A 22,331-nucleotide genomic window follows, 5' to 3' on the forward strand; every position below is an offset into this window, starting at 1 on the left:
CTACAGTAACACTGGGGGCTACCTGCCCTAACAACCTCATGTCCCCAGATACATCCCTCCACGGCCCCTCAGGACCGCTCTTTCTTTGCCTGCTTGGCCTGTATGACCATTCTCAGATCAGGCCTAGTAGCAGACCGCGACTGTGGCCGCCCAGTTCCCTCTGCTGTCTGGCGGGGGTTGGCGGGCTGCCATACTCACCTTCTGGGTCTCCCTTACATTAGTGCTGGCCCAGGCTCCACTCGTGGACACCCAGGTGAGGTCGAGACAACAGGGAAGGAACTGGCTTTTTTGAATGCCGCCATATGTCGAGCTCACTCAGCAGGTCTGCTTGGTAGGCCCTGCAACCCTGTCATTGTCTGCAGTGACCCACAAGCAAGACTACTACTACTGCATAGGCTTGCCCCCAATGCCACGGTGGCCTTACATGGCTTGGATGCAAGCCGGCCCCCGTAATTACCTGTCGTTGGTGGAGAGAGGTAGCTCGCATGCACCTCCTTCAACCTTGAGCATAGCTAAATAGCCATGCCGTTCATTCCCACAATGGCCGCATAATCCAACATCGTGGGGTTATGAATATGGCTTATGTGTGGTTTTCCCCCCAAAGCCTGAGATTTTGTCATAAACTTCTGGAAGACAGGGGAGTTTCTGCAGTGTGAGGATTTACTTTCACTGGGTTAATCACTTCAAGCAGCTCTTTATATGCTGCTCTCAGTTTTTAACACATCCTTCTAACTCCTGTGAGTCAGAGAGGCATTATTACCATTTGGCTTTCCATAGCGGAAGGAGGAGTTCGCGACGCAAGCTCCAAAATCCAGCGGAGAGCCGAACCCGGGAGACAGAGCAAGAGTTTAGAGCAGCACTCATCTCCGGCTCCTCTTCCGGATCTATAAGAGATCCCCTGAACCTGAGACGACTGGCTGCCTCAGTAGCGGCCTGGCCCAGATCCGTGAGGCTCTGAAACCCGACTTGCTTCGGCTTCCGTGAACAGCGTGAGCCGAGCTGCTTAATGTAGGCATTACCATGCACAGCCTCTCGAGGCTGCGATCGCATACAACACCGCTAACACTTCACCCAACCAGTGTGCACTTTTCCCCGTGATGAAACGGGAACAAGCCGTAACACACTTCTTGAATTCTTTCTCGCTCATTACTTACCTCTCTTTTCCTCTAAAAAAAGGATAGAAAAGTTAAGAGATTTTGAGAAAATATCGAGTAGAAATGAAGCGTTTTGTCACACAAACAACGACATGCAGTCTCGCTGAAGATAATAAGGCTGGTGGCATGGTTCACAGGTGCCATACATATATATATATATATACACATATATATATATATATATCATGCGATGCGCTTAATTGCCACATCACCTGATCATGGCAGGCCTATAAGTAGAGGATGAATTTTACACAAGCTTCAGATACGGTCACGTGCGCAATCTGTTATGGCTAAATGCCACATCGAAGTCCCTTGAAAGGGAACAGTGTACATGACAAGCATAAATCCCCCTTTTAATAGAAGATTGCTAGTTTTTCTGGGTTCGCGAACAACACATCACTGTGTGTGCACAAAACCACAATAACAAAGAACTTGAATAAATATGACATTTTCTAGTGCACAAATTGTACAGACAACAAAAATAAAAACGTGAGTGTCATAAAATTTGCTTGTATTTTTCTCATTTGTAAGTTGCTTTTATAAAAGCGTCTGCTATGTGAAAATATGTATCGGTTGTATGAAACATTTGTGTACTCCGTCATTAACCAATCAGCTTTACAATGGATACAGTGTCTGCAGGGCACACGTGATTTTTTGGTGCGGCTCTGTTGACGTGATAGTGCATATTACATTTCAGACAGTATTTAGTGACATCACACTGAGCGTACTGTTGTCCTGTTTGCATTTGTTTATGCGTGTTATAACAGTAGGCTGATCTGCAGTACCGCAAACAGTCGTGACATTGCCTCGTTTTGCCAACGTATTTATGACAATCAGGTGCATTACATACATTGCAAATGTATTTACACCTGTGGTCTCTCGGCTAGTAAAACCATGGTAGCAGTATTCGCACATGTATGGCGTACCAATGATGCTTTTAGGTTCTTAATCAAGAAATAATGCTCGTTGTGTAGATACAAGAACACGGTCTTATTATGAGGCTCGTCATTGTTCGTAAAGTGTTCCAACAGACCAGAACATGGTCTATGGAATATCACCATTTAACATGTAACAACCATTCAAACCGTGTGATGTCATTAAACCCTATCTTTTGTTGTACTGAATACCCTGCAGTTTTCTGTAGAGACGCAGCTAATGACTCAAGTTCACTACATGGCATATGCAGTTGTAGAAAATGGGACAGACAGATCGCAAAACACAGATTGTTAGATATGTTGTTGGGGCAAAACAGGTTTATTCTGTTTCTGGCAATACCTCGTTATGAGCTAAATCACATGTCTTTTGATAAGCACCACCGTGTTTACCGCGAGCTATAGACAGGTTCAGATCTAGACATTCGTCAGCCCGTACATCAGAATTACTTTGCATAATGTTCTCAAGTTGTTGTGTGAATATGTGCAAATCGTAATCGTTATCAGGTGACAAGACAGCGTTAACATCAGAGGGTACCTTGCCTCTCAAGGTAATGTTGATTAAGCCCCCATCGCCCGGCCAGCAGTCTGGAAAACGACACTATTTTCAGACATGATATCATGCAGAAAAAAAGTGTACGCTGCCAGATCTGGAGCGGTTATCACACGCATATTTATACGACGCCGTATCTCCAATCCATTAAATCTGAGTCTCAGTACCACCGTATAACCACCAACAGACCACCCTCTCTTATGATAGACTCAATAGTGGCTTCGGATAACCCAAAATTTGGCTCCGAAGGATTAAACGATTGTCTGTCTGACCCCCACCCCACCTGCTGTGAATTTGAATCGCTGTCTAACAACGAATTTGAAACCGATGTCTAAAAACGAATTAGGCATTGGTTCTGTTTGAACCTCAGCCATTGATCTAACACTGTTTAATAAGTCAACAAAGTATCGGTGGTAGACTGCTGTCCTTCAGACCCTCCATTGTCCGAATAAACCCTGTAACGTCTCTGTATTACCACGCTGTTCAAAGTACACAGACCATTGTCTTCGCATCTTCTAAATTACTTGCTGCTCTCAGATTACATGAGTTTTCACCACACCGCTTTGACTTTTTAGAGATTTTTTAAATTAAAACAAAAGCTAGTAGAAAAACCACACACAGTAAAACAGATACGAACCAGCAAATAAACACACACACAACACAGACACAGGGTATTAAAATATGTATTGTACAACTCACCCGAGCTTCTTGTTTTAAACCAATTGTACAAGCTGTTTTAACAAATCCGTCGTCAGGTATTGGTTGTGATCAACGCGACGAATCTCCCCAGCAAGTAATTTCTCGGTTTCTATGATATGTTTATGTGTGAAGGTATGGTTTTGTAATGCTTCCACAACACTTTGATTATAAAGACGTTGATTCTTCTCTATAATGTCCAGGACGTTCTGTGACGCTAGCAAAAGTCTTTTCAAATCCTGCAATACGATCCTCGATGGCCTTGAACCCGGTTCGTATCACCTCCAACGAGTCTGTTATTGTCTATAATAGCAGGAGCCTCGTGACCAAAAGCTTCTTGGTTTGAAGGTAGATTGTCTCCAGGAACCGGGGTAAATACACAAGCGTCCACGATTCCAACAAATCCTGATTCCAGTTCAAACCAGAGTCTATAGCGTGTGGTTCATTTACAATGACTCTGTTGGAAAAAAAAACAACAACATTGCTTAGGATATCAGCACGAATTAGGATGATGAAACACTCTTTTATAAAAAAAAAAAAAACAAAAAAAAAATACATGCTACATACCGTCTGTCGATCGTGGGGGAGATCTTCATCGTTTACGTTAGACGTCGCGACACCCACGCTGTGGACCTGAGCGACTGTTTTACGCTCGGCCTTTCCAGAGCTCGTTGGTATACAGCGTTCAATAGAAATCGCAGCAGCTATTTTTGAATTGGGTGCAGCGATCTTGTTTACAAGATTTGACAACCCTTGAACAATAAACAAACGAACATAATACATAAGAAAATATCTTAAACCGCTTTTAAACATAACAGACAATATCTAATTATCACAATTCATACCCCAGACAGGGTTTTCCAACCTGACTCGCGGGACTTCTGTGTTTGTCCCTTGTGTGTAAAATAAAGTAAAATCGTTTAAAAAACACATCACACAACACCATACATAGGATCAAATACTTATAAAGAATAACAACGTACGTACCGCTTGCCTGTTCAGAAAATTTATTTCGTCTACGATGTCCGTGATAGACACAATGTCAGCATCACCTGTAGCGTTAGATACCTGTTTTAATCCACCAGAATAGACCCATAAATTAGTTTATATAAAACGAATACATAATTAACAATGTGTAATAATAATAATAATAATAATAATAATAATAATAATAATAAAACCACTTACTGTTACGATAGACGGCCACCTCCTCTTTGCAGTATTCTCCAAATTAAAATATAAAGCTTAGTGGTGAGTTAAAACGAGAATCGACGATTCGCCTAAAATTACACAGCACTCTGTTACACAGCCGAGATCTTAGAGACTACTGTGTAACTGACCCTACTTTTAAACATAAAGCATACCTATTGTAGGGTGTGTCGTAAAGCCATTAACACCCCACAGACACTCAATATCATAAACAATGACATAAACATAAACAATGATAGGATCACACCATGACCCCCGTCCATAAAAAAACTCTTGGTCAGAAGAAACAAAGGGCCATAAATTAAACACTCCTAGAGAAACGCAAGGCTGTTCTCAGGACGAGGCCATAAATTAGCCCGCTAGTGCTACCGCCATCATTGACATTTCGACAGAACATACTGGCTATGATGAAAACACATGTATGGGTGTGTTTAGAGAGAGAGAAGAAAGAGAGAAAGAGAGAGAGAGAGAGAGATGAGGGGGGGGGGGGTGTCCTGAAAACACATGTGTGGCGGGGATTTAGCGAGAGAGAGGTGTTTCAGTTTAACTGCATTAATGCTTAACACAGTGAATGGAAGACATCTCTGGAAAAACTTATCTCCTAGTTTAAACATTACGGCGATTCTTTTAACAAGCACTTTGACATTTTTACCTTGTAAGGATCTTTGTTTTGAAGTCATGTAATATTGTGCTATTCTTTTTAACAGCTCTTTTAACCATTTTACCTCCTAAAGTTTTTATGTGTTTTTTGGAAGCCTAGTAATACGGATTCTTTTTAAACAGCTCTTTTAATCATTTTTACATCCTAAAGGTTGTGTTGAGAATGTATGTAATACAAACGATTCTTTTAAACAGATGCTTTTTTAAAAAAGACGCATTACCTCCTAAACTTTTTATTCAAAGGTAAACCAGGATCCCTAAAAACGTAATCAGCGTTTGTTTTCATTTTTTCACAAAACAAATATTCTACTGCTGGCTCAAATTTAGCCTATTACCCAAAACATGAGTAAGTTACATTTTTCTGTATTTCTAGTTTATCATTATTTTCATATTTGCTCTATAATCTCTTTTATATATAGTTATACTGCTTGCAAAATGGTTTACTGTACTTCCTACTTCATAATATCATTATACTACCCTTCTACTATCCTACATATCCTACTAACTCTTTATTTTTATAAAGAGTATATATTTTATTATAAGATATTACCCTTATAATATCTTAATATTCCTTTTTATTTTCTTATAAAGTTATAATAGTATGTGTGTGTGTGTGTGTGTGTTGTGAGAGTGTGTGTGTGTATGTCTACATGCCCACCCTTGACTGTACGAGAGTGTGTGTGTGTTAGCACTCCTCAGCTCTTATACTTCTTTTTGACTTTTTGAACTAATAAACCATAGGTATTACTCTTAATGATCTAAGATCTTTAAAGTGTGAATCCAATTCGTCAATATCCGCATAACACCGCTTCTGTGTTGTCTTTGGTGCCCGTCATTTCTCTTCTTCTCCCCTTTACTGGATACTAGGTCTCCCTCATGTTTATTTCATGTCATTTTTATCCACACACTACCCATATATGTACACATTCAAACATCATGCTTTTCTAACAATGTGTTTACACAAACGAAATAACGCCACACAGTAACACAAACACATCCCCATATTAAACATTTTCTTTTCAGACAAAAATTATTTCTTTTATTTCTTTCTATTATGTATGTATGTATGTATGTATGTATGTATGTATGTATTTATTTATTTATTTATTTCTATTATTTCTGAAAACATTTCTTTTCAGACAAAAATTATTTCTTTTCAGACGTATTTCACCCCACCAAAACCAAACTCATTAACATAAACACCTTTTGTTGGGAGGGGGGGCTATACCCCCCCACACACCTCTCCACACACACCACCCAGACACAAAGGAGCCAGATTGACTAGCTGATACACTTGATAGGGTTTACCCCCCCTCACCACCCCTACAGACCTGCCAGTCAGGGAAGCACAGAGGGTCATAAATTATCAAACACACTACTTTGATTGACAGTTTTGACAGAAAAGTGTACGATATAACTACTTCTGTGTGTAAGCATTTTTTTCAGGCTAGCCTAATCTGATTCAATGAACTGACACACCATATAGAAAGCTGAGAATTAGACCTTTCCAGAGATGCATAGAATGTCAGTATGGGACCTTCTCTTGGTGACCAAGATATCTTATATTTTATATATATTATATATATATTTTTTTCAAGATGCATGTTAATAGTCACATGCAACATGATATTAGATTCTTGATAGTACATGATATTAGATAGATGATAGTACATACATGATATGTGATATTAGATACAAGATACTTGCCATTAGATACTTGATAGTAGATACATGATACATGACATTGATACATGACTTTTGAAGGCCCAAGATCAAACTTTGCCTGCCTTGGGGGATGTAGATGTACATCCAAAGTGGAGAAAGCTTATCAGAAATGATGTGCTCCCCAGCTCAAATTAAAACCCAAAGGCCTGCAGACTAGACTGCCATCTTGTGACAATTGTGAATTGCATCACTTTCCTCTTTAAATCCTATGAACAGTCAACAGATTATTAGCAGCTGATATGAAGTGTCTAAAGACTGTAAACATGTGTTTAAAATTAACAGTTACTATATGCAGTGACACACAATGTCTATATTATCATATATATATATATAATATAATATATATATATATATATATATATATATATATATATATATATATATATATAAAAATAATCATGATTCATTTTATTAGACATATGATATTAGATACATGATATGATATTAGATAGATGATAGTACGTACATGATACGTGGATATTAGATACAAAATACTTGCCATTAGATACTTGATAGTAGATACATGGTACATGATATTTGATACACAATAGTTGGGTTAGGGTTAGGGTTAGGTTGGGGTTTGGGTTAGCGGTTAGGGTTAGGGTTAGCGTTACGGTTAGGGTTAACGGTTGGGGTTAGGGTTAGCGGTTAGGGTTAGTGGTTAGGTTAGGGTTAGCGGTTAGGGTTAGCGGTTAGGGTTAGGCAGTTAGGGTTAACGGTTAAGTTTAGGGTTAGGGGGTTAGGTTAACGGTTAAGGTTAGGGTTAGGGGTTTAAGGTTAGGGTTAGGGTTTTTTTAGGAGGGTGGGCGCTAACCTGTGTGCACAGGCCATCTATGTCGTTCGCTCAAATGGACTCACTTCTCATTAAGGCCTTGGAGATGTATAGTACCTATTTCCTAATCCAGATCTTTTCTGCTCTTTTTCTCTGACGCACAGACCACAGCGGGTTGGACTGCAGGACCGTGACCTGAAAGAGTCCCATCCGTGCTCCAGAAAGTGTCGGACCAGGTAGGTATTTTTCTCTTTTCCTTTCAAGATGCTGTGTTTGTGTTGGGTCATTCTGACAAGGATGGTGTTCCCCGTCTCACCCACGTATGTGTCGTACAATTTTTGCAGGTGATGAGGTAAACCGCATTTTTAGTATGTACGGTACCCGATTGGTGAGTGCGGAAGACTTCCTTTGTGGTCCTATTTAGGACGTATTCTATTTGGTGAAAATATTGCCCGTGATGCTTGGGTTTAACGTAGTGGAGGGCCCTGAGTTTAGCTCTGATCAGATAGTCCTGCAGATTTTGTTCTTCCGGAACGCTGCAAGACTTTTGTGGTTTTTGAAAATCTGTGTCTGTCCCAACAGGTTCTGGAAGTTATATCTGACCTCCCTGGTCAATTTCACCGCGGCCGACGAGTATGTCAGGACGAAGGGCACGACCGTGCCCTCCGTCTGGGTCCCGTTGGTCAGGTACGATTTCAAAATTTTTCTAAGAAATGACCTGTTGTATCCTCTCGGCCTGAGCGCCTTAAAGAGGATTCGTGTCGCTTCTCTGAAGTCCCGTTCCTGGGTGCATATGCGGCTGAACCTCAGGAGTTGCGACTTGACTAGGCCGAATAGGTGTGTTTGGGGTGGAAGCTCCTTTTATGTAATAGGGCATGCATGTTGGTCTCCTTGAAGAAGACTTTAATGTCCAGATTGTGTGACGAATTAAAATCAGGGCCCTTGTAAGTAGTGGTGTCTAGGAAGTCACCGACTCATGACTAATGGTGGATTTGAGTGTAATCGACGGATTGTGGTTGTTTAGCAAAGCCTCGAATTCCCTGAAATCCTCCTCAGAGTGGGTCCACACTCCCCAGATGTCATCCAGATATCTGAAGTAGTGAAGGGGCTGTCTGTGGGCATTCGGCCAAAGCCGAAGCCTCCCACTCTGCCATAAAAATGTTTGGCGTAGGCCGGGGCGAACTTCTTGCCCATCGCCGTGCCTTTTATTTGCAGGAAAAATTCCCCGTTGAACTCAAAGTCATTTCTGTTTAAATTGATGTCCAAGAGTCGGATGAGTTCCTCGTCGGGCCTGGAGGCGTCAGGGTGTTTTTTAAATATATTTTTATTGCCTGCATTCCCTCTCGGATGTCGATGTTTGTGTATAAGCTATCTATGTCCATGGTGAAGAGGATGGCTTTTGGCGGGATTTTAGTCCTTTCACTTTGTGTACGAAATTGTACGTATCTTTAATGTAACATGGGGTGGCCCATAGATAGGGGAATTAAATAATAATCCAGGAATTCGGCCGTGTAGTAGGTCTCGCTACCATAGCAGTCTGATACTATGGGTCTTCCTGGGGGAATTTCATGGGGCCTGCTCCATTTTGCTCAGTCCTTATGTATTTTAGGGAGCATGTAGAACTTCTGCTCCCGGTTCTAAATTCCCCAGCAGGTAGGATTTTTGTTTCGCGTTGATGTATTTTTTGGTGTAAAGACTTTGTGCTATTTCTTTTACCATCGGTATGGTGTCTGGGTAGATTGTTTTTTTTCAATTTCCTGTAATATTTAGGGTCATTTATTGTTTGTACCCCTCCATAGATATTGTTCCCAGATCCATAATTACTATGGCACTCCCTTTGTCTGCCGGTTTTATAATAATCTGTTTGTTATTCTGCAATTCCTTGAGAGCATCGATCTCCCCCGAATTAGGTTTGGTTCTTCCCGGGGTGGTCTAAAAAATGATTTTAAAAAGTTTTAGGTCCGTCTCGAATAACGTGTGGAGTTCTGCGGGTAGTTTGTCCGTCGGCGGGGTCCAATCCGATTCCGGTGTGAACGGAGGGGGGGGGTTCTTTTGTGTGCTCATTATGGAAATAAGCTGCTAATTTGAGTCTCCTGTGGTATTGTTGTAAGTCGAATCGTGTTTGTATTACCTGTTGCTTCATACCCGTTGTGCCTGACGGAATGAGACATTAGACCTTTATTGAGAAGGCTAAGTTGAGGGGGAGTGATGTGGATTTTTTTAGATAGGACGATGACATTTCTATTCCCTTCCTGTACATGCAGGCTTGTGAGGAGATTTATTTTAAATACTGCAGCCCGTGCTGCACCGGCACCCAGATTTCCGCCCGAGGGAATTTTCTTTGGCCGTTCTCAAGAGCCCCTGCAGTCCCTTGATGGCAGTTTCGTTGACGTTGTTTGATCTGCCATTGATGCCCAACGACCAGATGACGTGTTCTGTGTCCGTAGAGACTGTGTTTTTGTCGAGTATCTGTTTCACATATGCAAACTTAGCCCCCGATAGCTCTCTATCTGTAGGTCGGGGTTCTTGAAAGATGGCATTCTGGACAGATGGAGTCACTGAGAATGAGGAATTGTCTGCGGGCCGTCAGTGTCCACTGAGACTTTCTTTTGGGAGACACGCTGGGCCCTAAGCATAAGAGGGCCTGTGTGGCTGTCTTGAGGCTAGTAATTTTATTGGGGCTCGAAGTCACCTCTTGCGGAGCAACGTCTCTCTCGTTCGCACTCCCCTTGGTCCTCGAAGCAGATGAGGTCATCCTCCTCCTGTCTGGACACAGGGGTTAGGACGCAGCCGAGGACTGCGTTGTACTTTCGGGGAGGACAGGAGATGAAGGGAAGTGTCTGCATCGCTGTCTGGGTTCTCCTCCCTAACAGGGGCCCAATCGTGCAGCGGGTCAGTCATAGTGGACACCGTAGTGGACCTTGCAGGCAGAGATCGTGATTCCGTCTCTGTGTGTATCAGTGCCTGCACTGTGATGCTCTAGCCGTGTGTTTTGTGGTCGGGGAGGAGTAGGAGAGGGATTCTGGGTCTCGGTTTCCTCTCACCTCTGAACCGGATCGGTGGGAGGAAGCACCGTTTGCCATGTCTCTCCCACCAGCCCGTGAGCCTCATGCACAGTTTTGTCCTTGAGTCTTTTGCCAATACCCCGTTTTGCCCACACGATGGCAGTGTTGAAGCATTCTTCCCAATCCTTGCAGGAAAGGTGCTGCAGCTTGGCCATTTCCTCCCCAATGCATCTTCGTAGTGGTTCTTAAGAATCAGCATTGTGGTGTATGCCCAATTTTTTGCATTGCCCTCAATGAGGGAGCGTGTCGTGGCGTTTGGCAATGCAGGTTTGATGACCTCTGACAGGTGTCTTTCAATTTGCTGATAGATGGAGGCTGTTCATGGCAAATGTTGTCTTTGTGGGGTATAATTTAATAATTTTAAAAAGGAGACGGGTTTTGATGACAAAGTCAGGGTCATCAGAGTGCTTGGCTTCGTGTTAGGTTTGGGACGTGTGTTTTGTCTTTAGAATACAAGCGCGCCGTACGCACTCCGTTCTGTTCCCAGTGACGTGATTGCTTCGTGAAGGCTTTTGGTCGAGACATAAATGTTACGGGTCCCAAGAGGGCCCGGGTTTCAAAAAAATTGCGGTCCTCCAGACCGTTGCTGGAACTCACCGCGGTGAGTCGGTGCTACTCTCCTGTGGCCACCGTATTTGACCATGTCCGCATAGTGCATAACGTGGGGCCGGTAGCCACCGTATTCGACCGCGTTCCCATAGAAGGGTGCTCTCTCTTCCCATGCACGCTGTACGGGATTGTGATGAGCATGGGGCGTGGGCCAAACATTGCCCTGGACGGTACGTTTGCGTCTGACGACTGTCCAGTCGTCCCTTTCTGGCCCAACCATGTTTCGGTGATTTTCTTTCAATTGTAATGAATCAGAAGGTTTGATGGACTCAGGTAAGTGTATTTTTTTTAAAAACCTTTTTTGTGTCATATTATGAATTTTTCGGCGTATCAAATGAATGTAGATTTTTACTAATGTCAAATTTCAATGTTGTTATATTTTTTTAGGTGTTGGGGAAAAAACAAGTAAGTAGTATTTGGTATGTATCAATGTACTGTTTTAAGTACGGTGTATTTTCAATCAAACTAAGAATATATAAGTCAATGGAATACTTTCCTTCAGCTTTAGTTATTAAATGAATGTGGATTTTTTACTAGTGTCAAATTTCCATGTATATATATATATATATAATAATATATATATATATATATATATATATATATATATATAATAATATTAGGTGTTGGGGGAAAAAGAAAAAGGTAAGTGGTATTTGGTTTGTATCAATGTACTTTTTTAAAAGTAAGGTGTATTTTCAATCAAATTATGAATATAATTCAATGAAAAATTTTCCTTAAACTTTAGTCTATGCAAAGTTCAAAAATAGAAAAATGAACAAGCCGATGCAACGTTTCGGTTCCCTCAGAACCTTTTTCAGGCAGGCTTGTTCTGTTATTTCAAAAAAGAAAAAAAGGAGAAAAAAAGGGGGGGAAGGAGAAAAGAAAATGTTCAAAATGAATAAAATTTAAAGAATAAAGCAAATGAGGGAATGGAGGATCAAAGAGGCAGATTTCTAAGTGCAAATAGTTGTTGAAGACTTTCTCTCTCAGAACTGGAAGCAATGAATGGGATTCTGCCGCTTCAATCCTTCCCTTTATAAGGGTGGGGGGGGGGGGGGGGGGGGGGGACGGGGGGGGACCACATTAGAACGGGCCAATGGACGTTTTTCTCCTCTCTTGGGCTTAAAAGAAATTAGCTCCCAGCCAATCAGAGGACAGCTGTCCTTCAGAGCTTTGTGGAAGTGCTTTTTTTCTTTTTTTTTTTTAACTTTCTTTTACCAAACTCCGTGATGGGGCGGGGCTAGATTCAAATGAGCCAATGGGAGCCTTTCCCATTCTTCTGGTTTGAAAAAGGCAGCTGAGAGCCAATCAAAAGATTAGCTGCCTAATTGTAGGGCTTTTTGGTGTGTTCTGTTTAACATAATAGTAATTAGTAAATAATTATTATTAAATTTTGAGATGATTATTTTACTGGTTGTTTTTTCAAAGGGATTTTTTGGTTGGCATAAACGTATTCTCTCATGTGTGTTTTTTCTTGTCCCTAATGCAAATTATTACAATTAAATTTCCCATAACCGGATTATTTATGATTATACTAGTTGTTCTTGAGCAGAATGATTATAAGAAACAGATAGTCAGTCATTGAGTTTTTTTGCTGACATGAGGCATGGCCGATAAGGGTTGGGGTTTGGGTTAGCGGTAGGGTTAGGGGGTTAGGTTTTTGTATTGTTTATTTCTTAATTAAAGCCTCCTGATTCAGGTTAAATGTGCACTGGCACATCTCAATCTTCCTTCTCTTTGTCATCTGTAATACTCTCAGGGTTTTATTCTGTCTTTGTGTATGAGGAATGAACTGTGTATTTATCAAAAAATGGATTATTTTGTTTTTAGTGGCCTATGTGTCTATCCTTTTCTGATAAAAAATCGGACTATTCAGGGTTAGGGTGAGGCTTAGGCTAAGGAATGAAGTTTAAAAATGGGCAGATGGTTAGGCTTAGGGTTGGGGTCAGGCATGGGGTTCAAAGGTTAGGGTAGGGTTGGGGTTAGGGTCAGCGATGGGGTTCAAACGGTTGGTTTAGGGTTTGGGTTTGGGTCAGGCATAGGGTTCAAAGGTTATGGTTAGGGTTAGGGTCAGTGATGGGGTTCCAAGGTTATGGTTAGGGTTGGGGTTAGGGTCAGCGATGGGGTTCAAAGGTTTGGTTTAGGGTTCGGGTTGGGTCAGGCATGGGGTTCAAAGTTTCGGGTTAGAGTGGGGTTAGGGTCCCGCGATCGAGTTCCAAGCTTATGGTTAGGGTTGGGGCCAACGATCCGGTTCAAAGGTAGGTTTAGGGTTGGGGGTTGGGTTAGGGTTAGGGTCAGGCATAGGGTTCAAGGGTTAGGGTTAGGTTCAGTGGTAGGACTATGTTTGTGCCCACTGTTCAGGCAGGCGCAACTCATTCTTCTCTGGGCAGAGGCAAAGGTGTGAACGGCTGAGCACTTCACGCCACTGCACCTCCTTTCCACCCACACGCTCACAGAAGTTAAAATAAAACTCTTCACGTTTGTCACTTAAAACGGCCTCCTGTGTGTCTGTGCTTTAGCTCACCGCTGTCTAGGCTTGCTACACTGTGGAGCATGCTGGCATGAGCACAGACCCACCCACCTAATAAAAAAAAAAAAAAAAAAAAAAATGTGATGCAGCAATTGTTGGAGACTAATATCCAACAGCAGCGTGTAACGCAGCAGCTCACCCAGAGCTTACAGGTCACAACCAGAGAGCTCCTGGCACAAAAGACAACGACCCCTGCGGCCGCCACACCTCTCCCTGACCCCATCCGAGAAGCCCAGTGCCTCCTTCCTCGCCTGACCCAGGAGGACCACATCGAGGCCTACTTGGAGCCTTTGAACGGGTCACCCGCTATGAGACTGGATCGTCGAAGAGTGGCTGCGCATCTTCAGTCTGCTACTCTTGGGAGAAGCGTGCACAGCATACTACATGCTCTCACCGAAGGGAGCAGCGGACTACGGGGAGGTAAAAAGGGAGATTCTGGCATTGTGTGTGGGGTGAACACCCAACCAGGTGGTGGCAGAATTCCACCAATGTAGCTACAGGCCCGGAGTCAATCCACGTGGACTGTTGGACACCCTCCTAAACATCACCAAGCGGTGGCTCCAACCAAACCAATAGACTGCCACCGAGGTTGCAGAGAAGGTGGCCATGGACCGTTTCCTGAGAACTCTGCCACCCACAGAACGCCCGGCTGTGGGTTTGCAGGCTCCCGAAAATCCCAAAGAGCTAATAACTACCCTAGAATGAGCCATGGCCACAGTGGAACTCAGCAGGGAGGACGACGAACCCGCAGCCCTCCTAGAAGGTTCCCACCAGGCCAGCCCAAATGCAGAACTATGGTGAGAGAGAAGGAGCGCCGAAGTCGCCCCAGCTACAGGACACCCAGGGACGAGGCCATGCCAACAAAGCCAACCTGGGATGCCAAAAAAAGCCCAGAAGCCCTCTCTGGCAAGGTGTGCCCTCCACACACCGGACCCACCAAGAATGCCCACCCTGACAGTATGGGTAGAGGAAAACCCAGTCACAGCCCTGTTGGACTCAGACCCTGACCAGACCGACTATCCTGCCAAAAAAGGTCAGCAGGAACGGAACCATCACGGTGAACTGTGTACATGGAGATGCACGGAAGGTCCCCACGGCCGAGGTACAAATACAAGGCAGAACAGGCACCTGGAAACTCCTGGTGGGCATGTCTGTGAATTGCGTCTCACTTCAGATAGAGGCTGACGGCGCCATTCACAGGTGTGTTTTATATCACTTGATGCGCTTAATTGCCATGTCACCTGATCATGGAAGGCCTATAAATAGGAATCATGTTACAAGCGTCAGATACCGGTCACGCACGAAGGCGCTTCCCACAGCATTGGCATTCACACAACGTCTTGTTCCCTTGTCAGGGAACAGGGTTACAACATTACAGACATTTTCCACTTAATTTTAAATCTTTAACTTAAAAAACTTCTGACATGATTTTATCTTGTTTCCATTTTCTTACATCACAAAGACCTGCTATTATAACAGGTGTGTGTTGACTTTTTATATAAATTCTACATAAACTATTGTAGCAGCTAACATTTTACAGTTCAGACTGTAATGAAAGTGCTCCTGTTTTTTTGTGCCTTTATTTCCTCTAGCATGTTTGGGAGTGTGGAGCTAGACAATCTGAACCCCAGGATGGTGGCCCATGTCCACATCAAAGTTGTTCCAAACTTAGAAGGCCCATTTGTGTAAAAGAGAATGGAAAAGTAACTTTGATACAAAGCTGTGTAATCTATGTTCATCAGTAATCTATGTTTATCAGATTTCTCCTTTTCTTTGTAAAGAGTTGCCATCATATGTTACAAGCTATAGATATGTTTGACATCATGCAATAGGCTTTTTTTTCCCCCCGCTTTTGTTTTACTGGATGAGATATGTTACGTTTTTCAATAGTTGCATGTGAGCTCCACAAGGGAAGTATTTACTGCAAAACAAGCTCACAAGACGAAAACAGAGGCTGCTCTGATTAAATGACCATTACTCAGAATTATTTTAATTAAACTGAGAATCCCAGTTGTATGTTGAGGTTTGAATTCACATTTGGAGGTAAGAAATCTTGTATATTTTGTAGAGAGTCCTGTTCCAAGGGTTCCATTGTCAGACTCATACGTATTCTGCAGACCCGGGGTTCCACTGGTCCTGCACAGATAGCAGTATGTATTACATAAACAACCAACCATTGCATTTCACCGTTTCTTGTGGTAACCAATCATTGTATACTTATATCTGAAACTTGTAGTGCACAAAGCATGTACAGCATATTTAGCAGGACTTCATTATATATTCCTGTTATTTCAAAATATACACTGTTGACATTATATTGCATGAGAAACCCATGATAGAGTTTCTGCCAAACATGTTCCAAACATTCTTTACATAAAAAGAGTCCCTTCTTTATAGTACCTCCAGCATCATATTTCATTTCATGGGACATACCATACATTTAACACTCCCAATTAAAGATCTGTGGATTATTTATAAATATAACAATGTGACAATTGCCCTTGCATAGTATTGTCCATTGTACAAGACTGCGTATAAAAGCTATTTCAATATGACTCACTGTTATTTAAATTTAAATCCCAACGCAATATGATTATAGTAATATGTCGCTTCTGGATTTGTGTTTTTTCTATCCACATAATGCTTGACAATTTATCAGTAGCACAAACAGATATATATATATATATATATATATACTATATATATATTATATATTATATATATATATATACACACATATATATATACACACACACACACACACACACCATATATATATATATAATATATATATATATATTATATATATATATATATATAATATATATATATATATAAATGTATAGTCCCATTGCAGTAGTGTTTTTGTTGTAGTCTACATTTAGTGGATTGTTAAATGTAATGTGATAAAATGTGATGTACTCACCATCAACTTTATTACGGACCTGTACACCTGCACATTCATGCAAGCATCTAATCAGTCAACTGGTGTGGCAGCAAGGCAATGCAAGAAAATCATGCAGATACAAGTCAAGAGCTTCAATTAATGTTCACATCAAACTTCTGAATGAAGAAACGTGATGTCTATGACTTTGAAAAATTGTCTTTGTTTGACCTTTTGATCTTTTGTTTAAAAAAAATTCACAAAAACACTCTGCTCTCATGGATGGAAAACAAAAGAAATATATTTGTTAAATATTGATGTGCAACAAATATTGGCATGCTTTTAGTCAATACTTTGTGCTACCTCCCTTTGCCAACAGCTCTGAGTCTTCTATAATGCCTGATGAGGTTGGAGAATACATGGCAAGGGACCTGAGACCATTCCTCCATACAGAATCTCTCCAGATCCTTCACATTTTGAGGTCCACGCTGGTGGACTCTCCTCTTCAGTTCACCCCCCAGGTTTTCTATGAGTTTCAAGTCAGGGGACTGGGATGCGTTTGTGGCCAGTAAACTATTTTTTGTATTGATTTTGATGTATGTTTTGGATCATAGTCCTGCTGGAAGGTCCAACCACGGCCCATTTTAGGCTTTCCGGCAGAGACAGTCAGGTTTTCATTTAATATCTGTTGATATTTGAGTCCAGGATGCCAAGTATCCTAAAAAAAATGTCCAGGTCCTGTTGGGGTTCGAAATGGATATTTTCAAAGTGAGTGGTTTCAACTTGTTCTTTCAATTATATCATGTGCAGCAGTAAAAAGTCCTTGGTGTGACATTATTTAAATAATATTTTTAAGGACTTTTCACATAATGAACAAATGCAAATCTTGGGATTGAATTGAAGATTGTATTGTGTTTATAAAACAATATAATATATAATAACAATTCTGGCAAACCTGCAACAATGCAGGTATGTGTGCGTGTGCATGTGCGTGCAAGGTGATCACAAAAATCTAAATGCTGAAATAATTGAGACATAAGGTTTCTAATTGACACCAAGCTGCACTCCTATGCTGAAAAACTCCAGACATTTATCATTAAACAATGCTGAGAAGATGAAAGAGTGTATTTTTCACACATTGTAAGTGTCATTTAACATAACACAGCTACAGTTTAACCTGCAGACTTACTTGCAGAGCTTCTCCTTGATGTCACGGACAATTTCTCTCCTGGCTGTGGTAGTGAAGCCGTGGCCTCTCTCGGTCAGGATCTTTATGAGGTAGTCAGTCAGGTCACGGCCAGCCAGGTCCAGTCCACTGAGGATGGCATGGGGAAGGGCATAACCTTCGTAGATGGGCACAGTGTGGGTCACACCATCACCAGAGTCATCACAATACCAGTGGTGTGCAACCGGAGGCGTACAGGGACAGCACAGCCTGGATGGCAACGTACATGGCTGGGGTGTTGAAGGTCTTGGACGTGATCTGGAATGAGAAAAGGAAGGTTTAATCCCCGTTTTGTTCTATTAGGTTGTCACTATGGGCCATGCGGTAGTTAGAATAAAGACAAGTCAGAATTGGAGAGTGAGAAGCATGAAATAACCTTCTGGTTCAAACAGATGAGAAACTCAGGAGTTCAGAGGAGATAAAGCCTGGAGAAAGTGAAAGAAGTGATGAACTTAAGGAGAAAAGTAATAGGTTTTAAACGGTCAACCGAAAGGCAGATTCAAGTAGTTTCAAACGTTAACCCAACCTGGGTCATCTTTTCTCTGTTGGCTTTGGGGTTCAGGAAAGCGTCAGTAAGCAGGATGGGGTGCTCCTCAAGGGCAACACGCAGCTTGCTGTAGAAGTTATGATGCCAGATCTTCATGTCATCCCAGTTGTTGACAATACCGTGCTCAATGGGGTACTTCAGGGTCAGGATACCTCTTTGCTCTGAGCCTTGTCACCAACATAGCAGTCCTTCTGTCCCATACCAACCATCACACCCTGTAAAAAGCAAGACAATCATGTTAAAGGAAAGATTTGCCGTACCAAAAGAAAAACAAGGGTTATTTACACTGCAAATTAGCAGTGTAAATAAATTCTTTTAAAAGCCAAGCTACAACTCTTTTATGGCACAGGTTTTGGATGTGCAGGGGGTAAAAAAAATAGAATATAAAGGCAGTTATTTTGCCGTTTCACAATAGTCAATCCTTGAGGACACATTTAACCCGTACCTTAGGGAACAAAAACAGTGTCTTAGGAAGTGCTAAGTGTACCGTAACCATTTTTTCTCAGGAATACTCATTTATTCACATGTTAATGTATTTATTTACATTAACAGTATTTATATACTGTTAATGTAAATACAAGAAAATTTTATCCTTTTTGCATTATTGCTTTGTAAAAACTGCACTATTTTACAATAGAAACCCTTAAAACAACAGTAAAGTACAATAACAGTAAATCACTGTGTTTACTACAGATGCATGCTCTCTGAACTGTTTTTTTCTCCTTGTTTTTTTTTTTAACAATAAATCACAACAAGACGGTCAACAAGAATATGTGTACCTCTATGAAAATAAACCAATTTAGGCTTGTCCTGGTCTCTCCCATTAATTACATGATCATTTAGATTTCAATGACTCCTTTAGATTCAGAAAGGACTTAACTTGAAGAGTGTTCATGATTATAAGTAATGATTTATTATTATAAGTGATGACTCCAAAGACTTTACAAATAAAAACTAATGCAGTATTATGGAATTATTATTAAATTGATATAAAATGCAATCTGTGACATGTTTTAAAGTCTAGTCTTTATTTTATTGGCTATATGCATCGTATTGCATGTATATGGAATTGCATTATATTAATAAAATAATATGTTAAAAAGCATAAATTATGTTTTGTAGCTCAGTCCTTATTTTATTTTTTATTGGCTTTTCAGTTGTCCAATATGTGCCCGACACGGCATAATACAAAGAAAGCATATTTTTAACGAGCATTTTATGTTTTAAAGTTATTGCCTTTTGTGTCCAATCAGCGCTTAAGACGTTGCGTCACGTGCGCTGGCGCCTTACTCTTGATCTGGCGACTTTTCTAGAACAAACAAACAAGCAACGCACAGACCACGCCGAGCTGAGGGGAAAAGAAAAGAGAGAGAGAGAGAGAGAGAGAAAAACAAAACAACACAAACAAAAAAAACATTTCACACCAAATCTGTCTGGTGAGCACAAATAAACACATTTTGTAAAGTTCAAGTTCAGTAATTTGAATACAGCTTTTGTGTTGTAAACCATTTATTTTTTTTTTTCGTAGTATAACATTTATCTTAATATCATAGTAACTCATATTACACGGACCTGTTGGCTGTATAGAGAGAACGTTTTTATCCTTTTAATATGTAAGCTTACACATTGGAAATCAGCGAATTCGCTCTGACTTTTTTTCTTTTGAAACGTTTGTAACGCTACAGTTTAGCAGTTTGTCATGGTGTAGCGAGGCGAGGCGAACTTCTTGTTTAAACGATATCTTGTATTGGTTATTGGTTGCGTTCAGTGTGAGTAAATTTTGAATATATATTAAAATGTACACTTGCTGCTTTTGTAGTTTAACAGTGCAAGGTGTGAGGGAACATGTGCTGTACTGCAGACTGAATCGCAACGAACCATTTTCCAAATATGTTGCAGTCGGTTGCAAGCAGTCCTTTTCCAAATACGAAGCATTTAAGGGCCATTTTTATCTGCGCCATAACAGCCCTATACGGAGCCCTACGGAGACTCATAGTGTCCGGTAAGAAAAAAACAACGACAAACAGCCATGTTTAAACCGTGCCCTCAGATTGTAATCCCCGCGCACCGCCTTAAAATTGGGTTTATATTGGACATTGGCTGCACATTCGAGCTTGTCTCTTCTATTTCTCAAGAAATAAGCACAAAAAAATGACATAATGTGTATTGTCTTAATGATGTGTATTGAGTGGACATAGAACCAATACAACAGAATTATATTTTCTAATTTTCTCCCGTTAAAGCCCGCGGAAGCCAATCTCTGGGAAACGCAGGTCATCAGCGCTTTATTGTAATGGAGTCAGTAAGGGACCGTCTAAAAAGTGCATGACCTGGGTAACTGTATAAGATTCTACTAAGTGTATAGTCGTTTACTTCACAGGATATCTAACTTATTGCAGTATTAGGATACAGTGTGGATAAAGTTGTTTTTTTTTTTTTTTTTTTTTTAAATATATAGCATATATATTATTAAATATAGACCTTTTTACTACACATATAAACTTATTGTGGAATATAAAACCAAGGATTAGTCTTAGCAACTACAGCAAAATGCTGTTCTTATTGCTTAAAGAATTTCTGTAAATAGAAATGAAATAAATTTTTATCATTCACACTATATTATACTCCATTCTTCTTATCAACAACTGTTTTGAAAATAATCAAGGTTTTTTATATATATATATATATATATTAAAATGCAATAACATACATTATAGGAGTTACACATGTAAAACCAAATGTACTATGAGACAGATCATTACTGCTATCAAGTACAGTAAATAGAATTTGAAATCTCAGTTTTTAATAATTTCTGTTTTTTATCATTTCAAAATAAACAAATTTTTTATGATTTTTATTTTGCAAAAGAGAAAAATAATTTAAAAAATGCAATAACTTTAACTGGCTTGCCGGCTTGCCTTAGTCACAATATTTTTGAAGGTGTGTTGTCTTATGATGTTGCTGTTTACATCAAGTACTTTGTTATGAAGAAGTGGTTCACTTACCCAATTCTTAACCGTCGAATCAGGCAGTCAACTGTAATGGCTCTGATGCATTCACAAAACCTTGTGAGGTCAGCTGGTCAGGCCATTCAGAATTGGAATTTTTTATGGCTTATACCTGTTATAATTGGTGATAGTGCTGAATCCTGCAGATGAGGTTTGGCAATTAACTCTATAGCTAAAGGACATTGTTGAACTGATCTGTGCTCAGAAAATTTCAGTGTCACAGGTGCTAGTAGTTATTTTTATGTTATCCAAGAATACTTGGAGTCTAGAAAAACAGCCTTTCCAGAAGGGAATCTAAAACCAAAGCATCATTACCTGCTCTATGAGACTAACGAGAGTCAGTTAGCAACCTTCTGAAAGCAACATCCTACTTTCAACATAAACCACAGAGCAAGCAGGCAATAGCAAGGAGTTTTTGTTTTGAGCATCTGATATTGTAAAAAACTGTATGTTTATGCTTTCCAGGCATTTTGTTGATGAGTAATCCATTCTGTTAATAGAATGATGTGCTGTCTTGTTCAGGTTATTGAATGTGTTGCTTTCTGGTAAAGATTGTAATTATTCAAAATATTTGTTCAAGTTGAAGCCAACATGGAGTACATTTTTGTACTGCTGTTTTAAGGAGCAGAATATGGTTGTCCAAAGTATATATTTACTATGTTTTGGAATTTAAATAAAAAGTGCATTTGCTTTTCATACCATTTCTGGGTGTTCTTGTTATGTTTACAAAATGTATTTTACACAAATACTTTTTTCTGGCAA

General features: G+C 40.5%; 1 pseudogene; it reads right to left on the reverse strand.

Moving 5' to 3' along the window:
• Positions 1-17,974: 17,974 nt before the first annotated feature.
• Positions 17,975-18,773, reverse strand: LOC108256959 (uncharacterized; annotated as a pseudogene).
• Positions 18,774-22,331: the final 3,558 nt, after the last annotated feature.

This window comes from Ictalurus punctatus, unplaced genomic scaffold (genome assembly GCF_001660625.3).
Source record: "Ictalurus punctatus breed USDA103 unplaced genomic scaffold, Coco_2.0 tig00163720, whole genome shotgun sequence".
NCBI classification, from domain to species: Eukaryota; Metazoa; Chordata; class Actinopteri; order Siluriformes; family Ictaluridae; genus Ictalurus; species Ictalurus punctatus.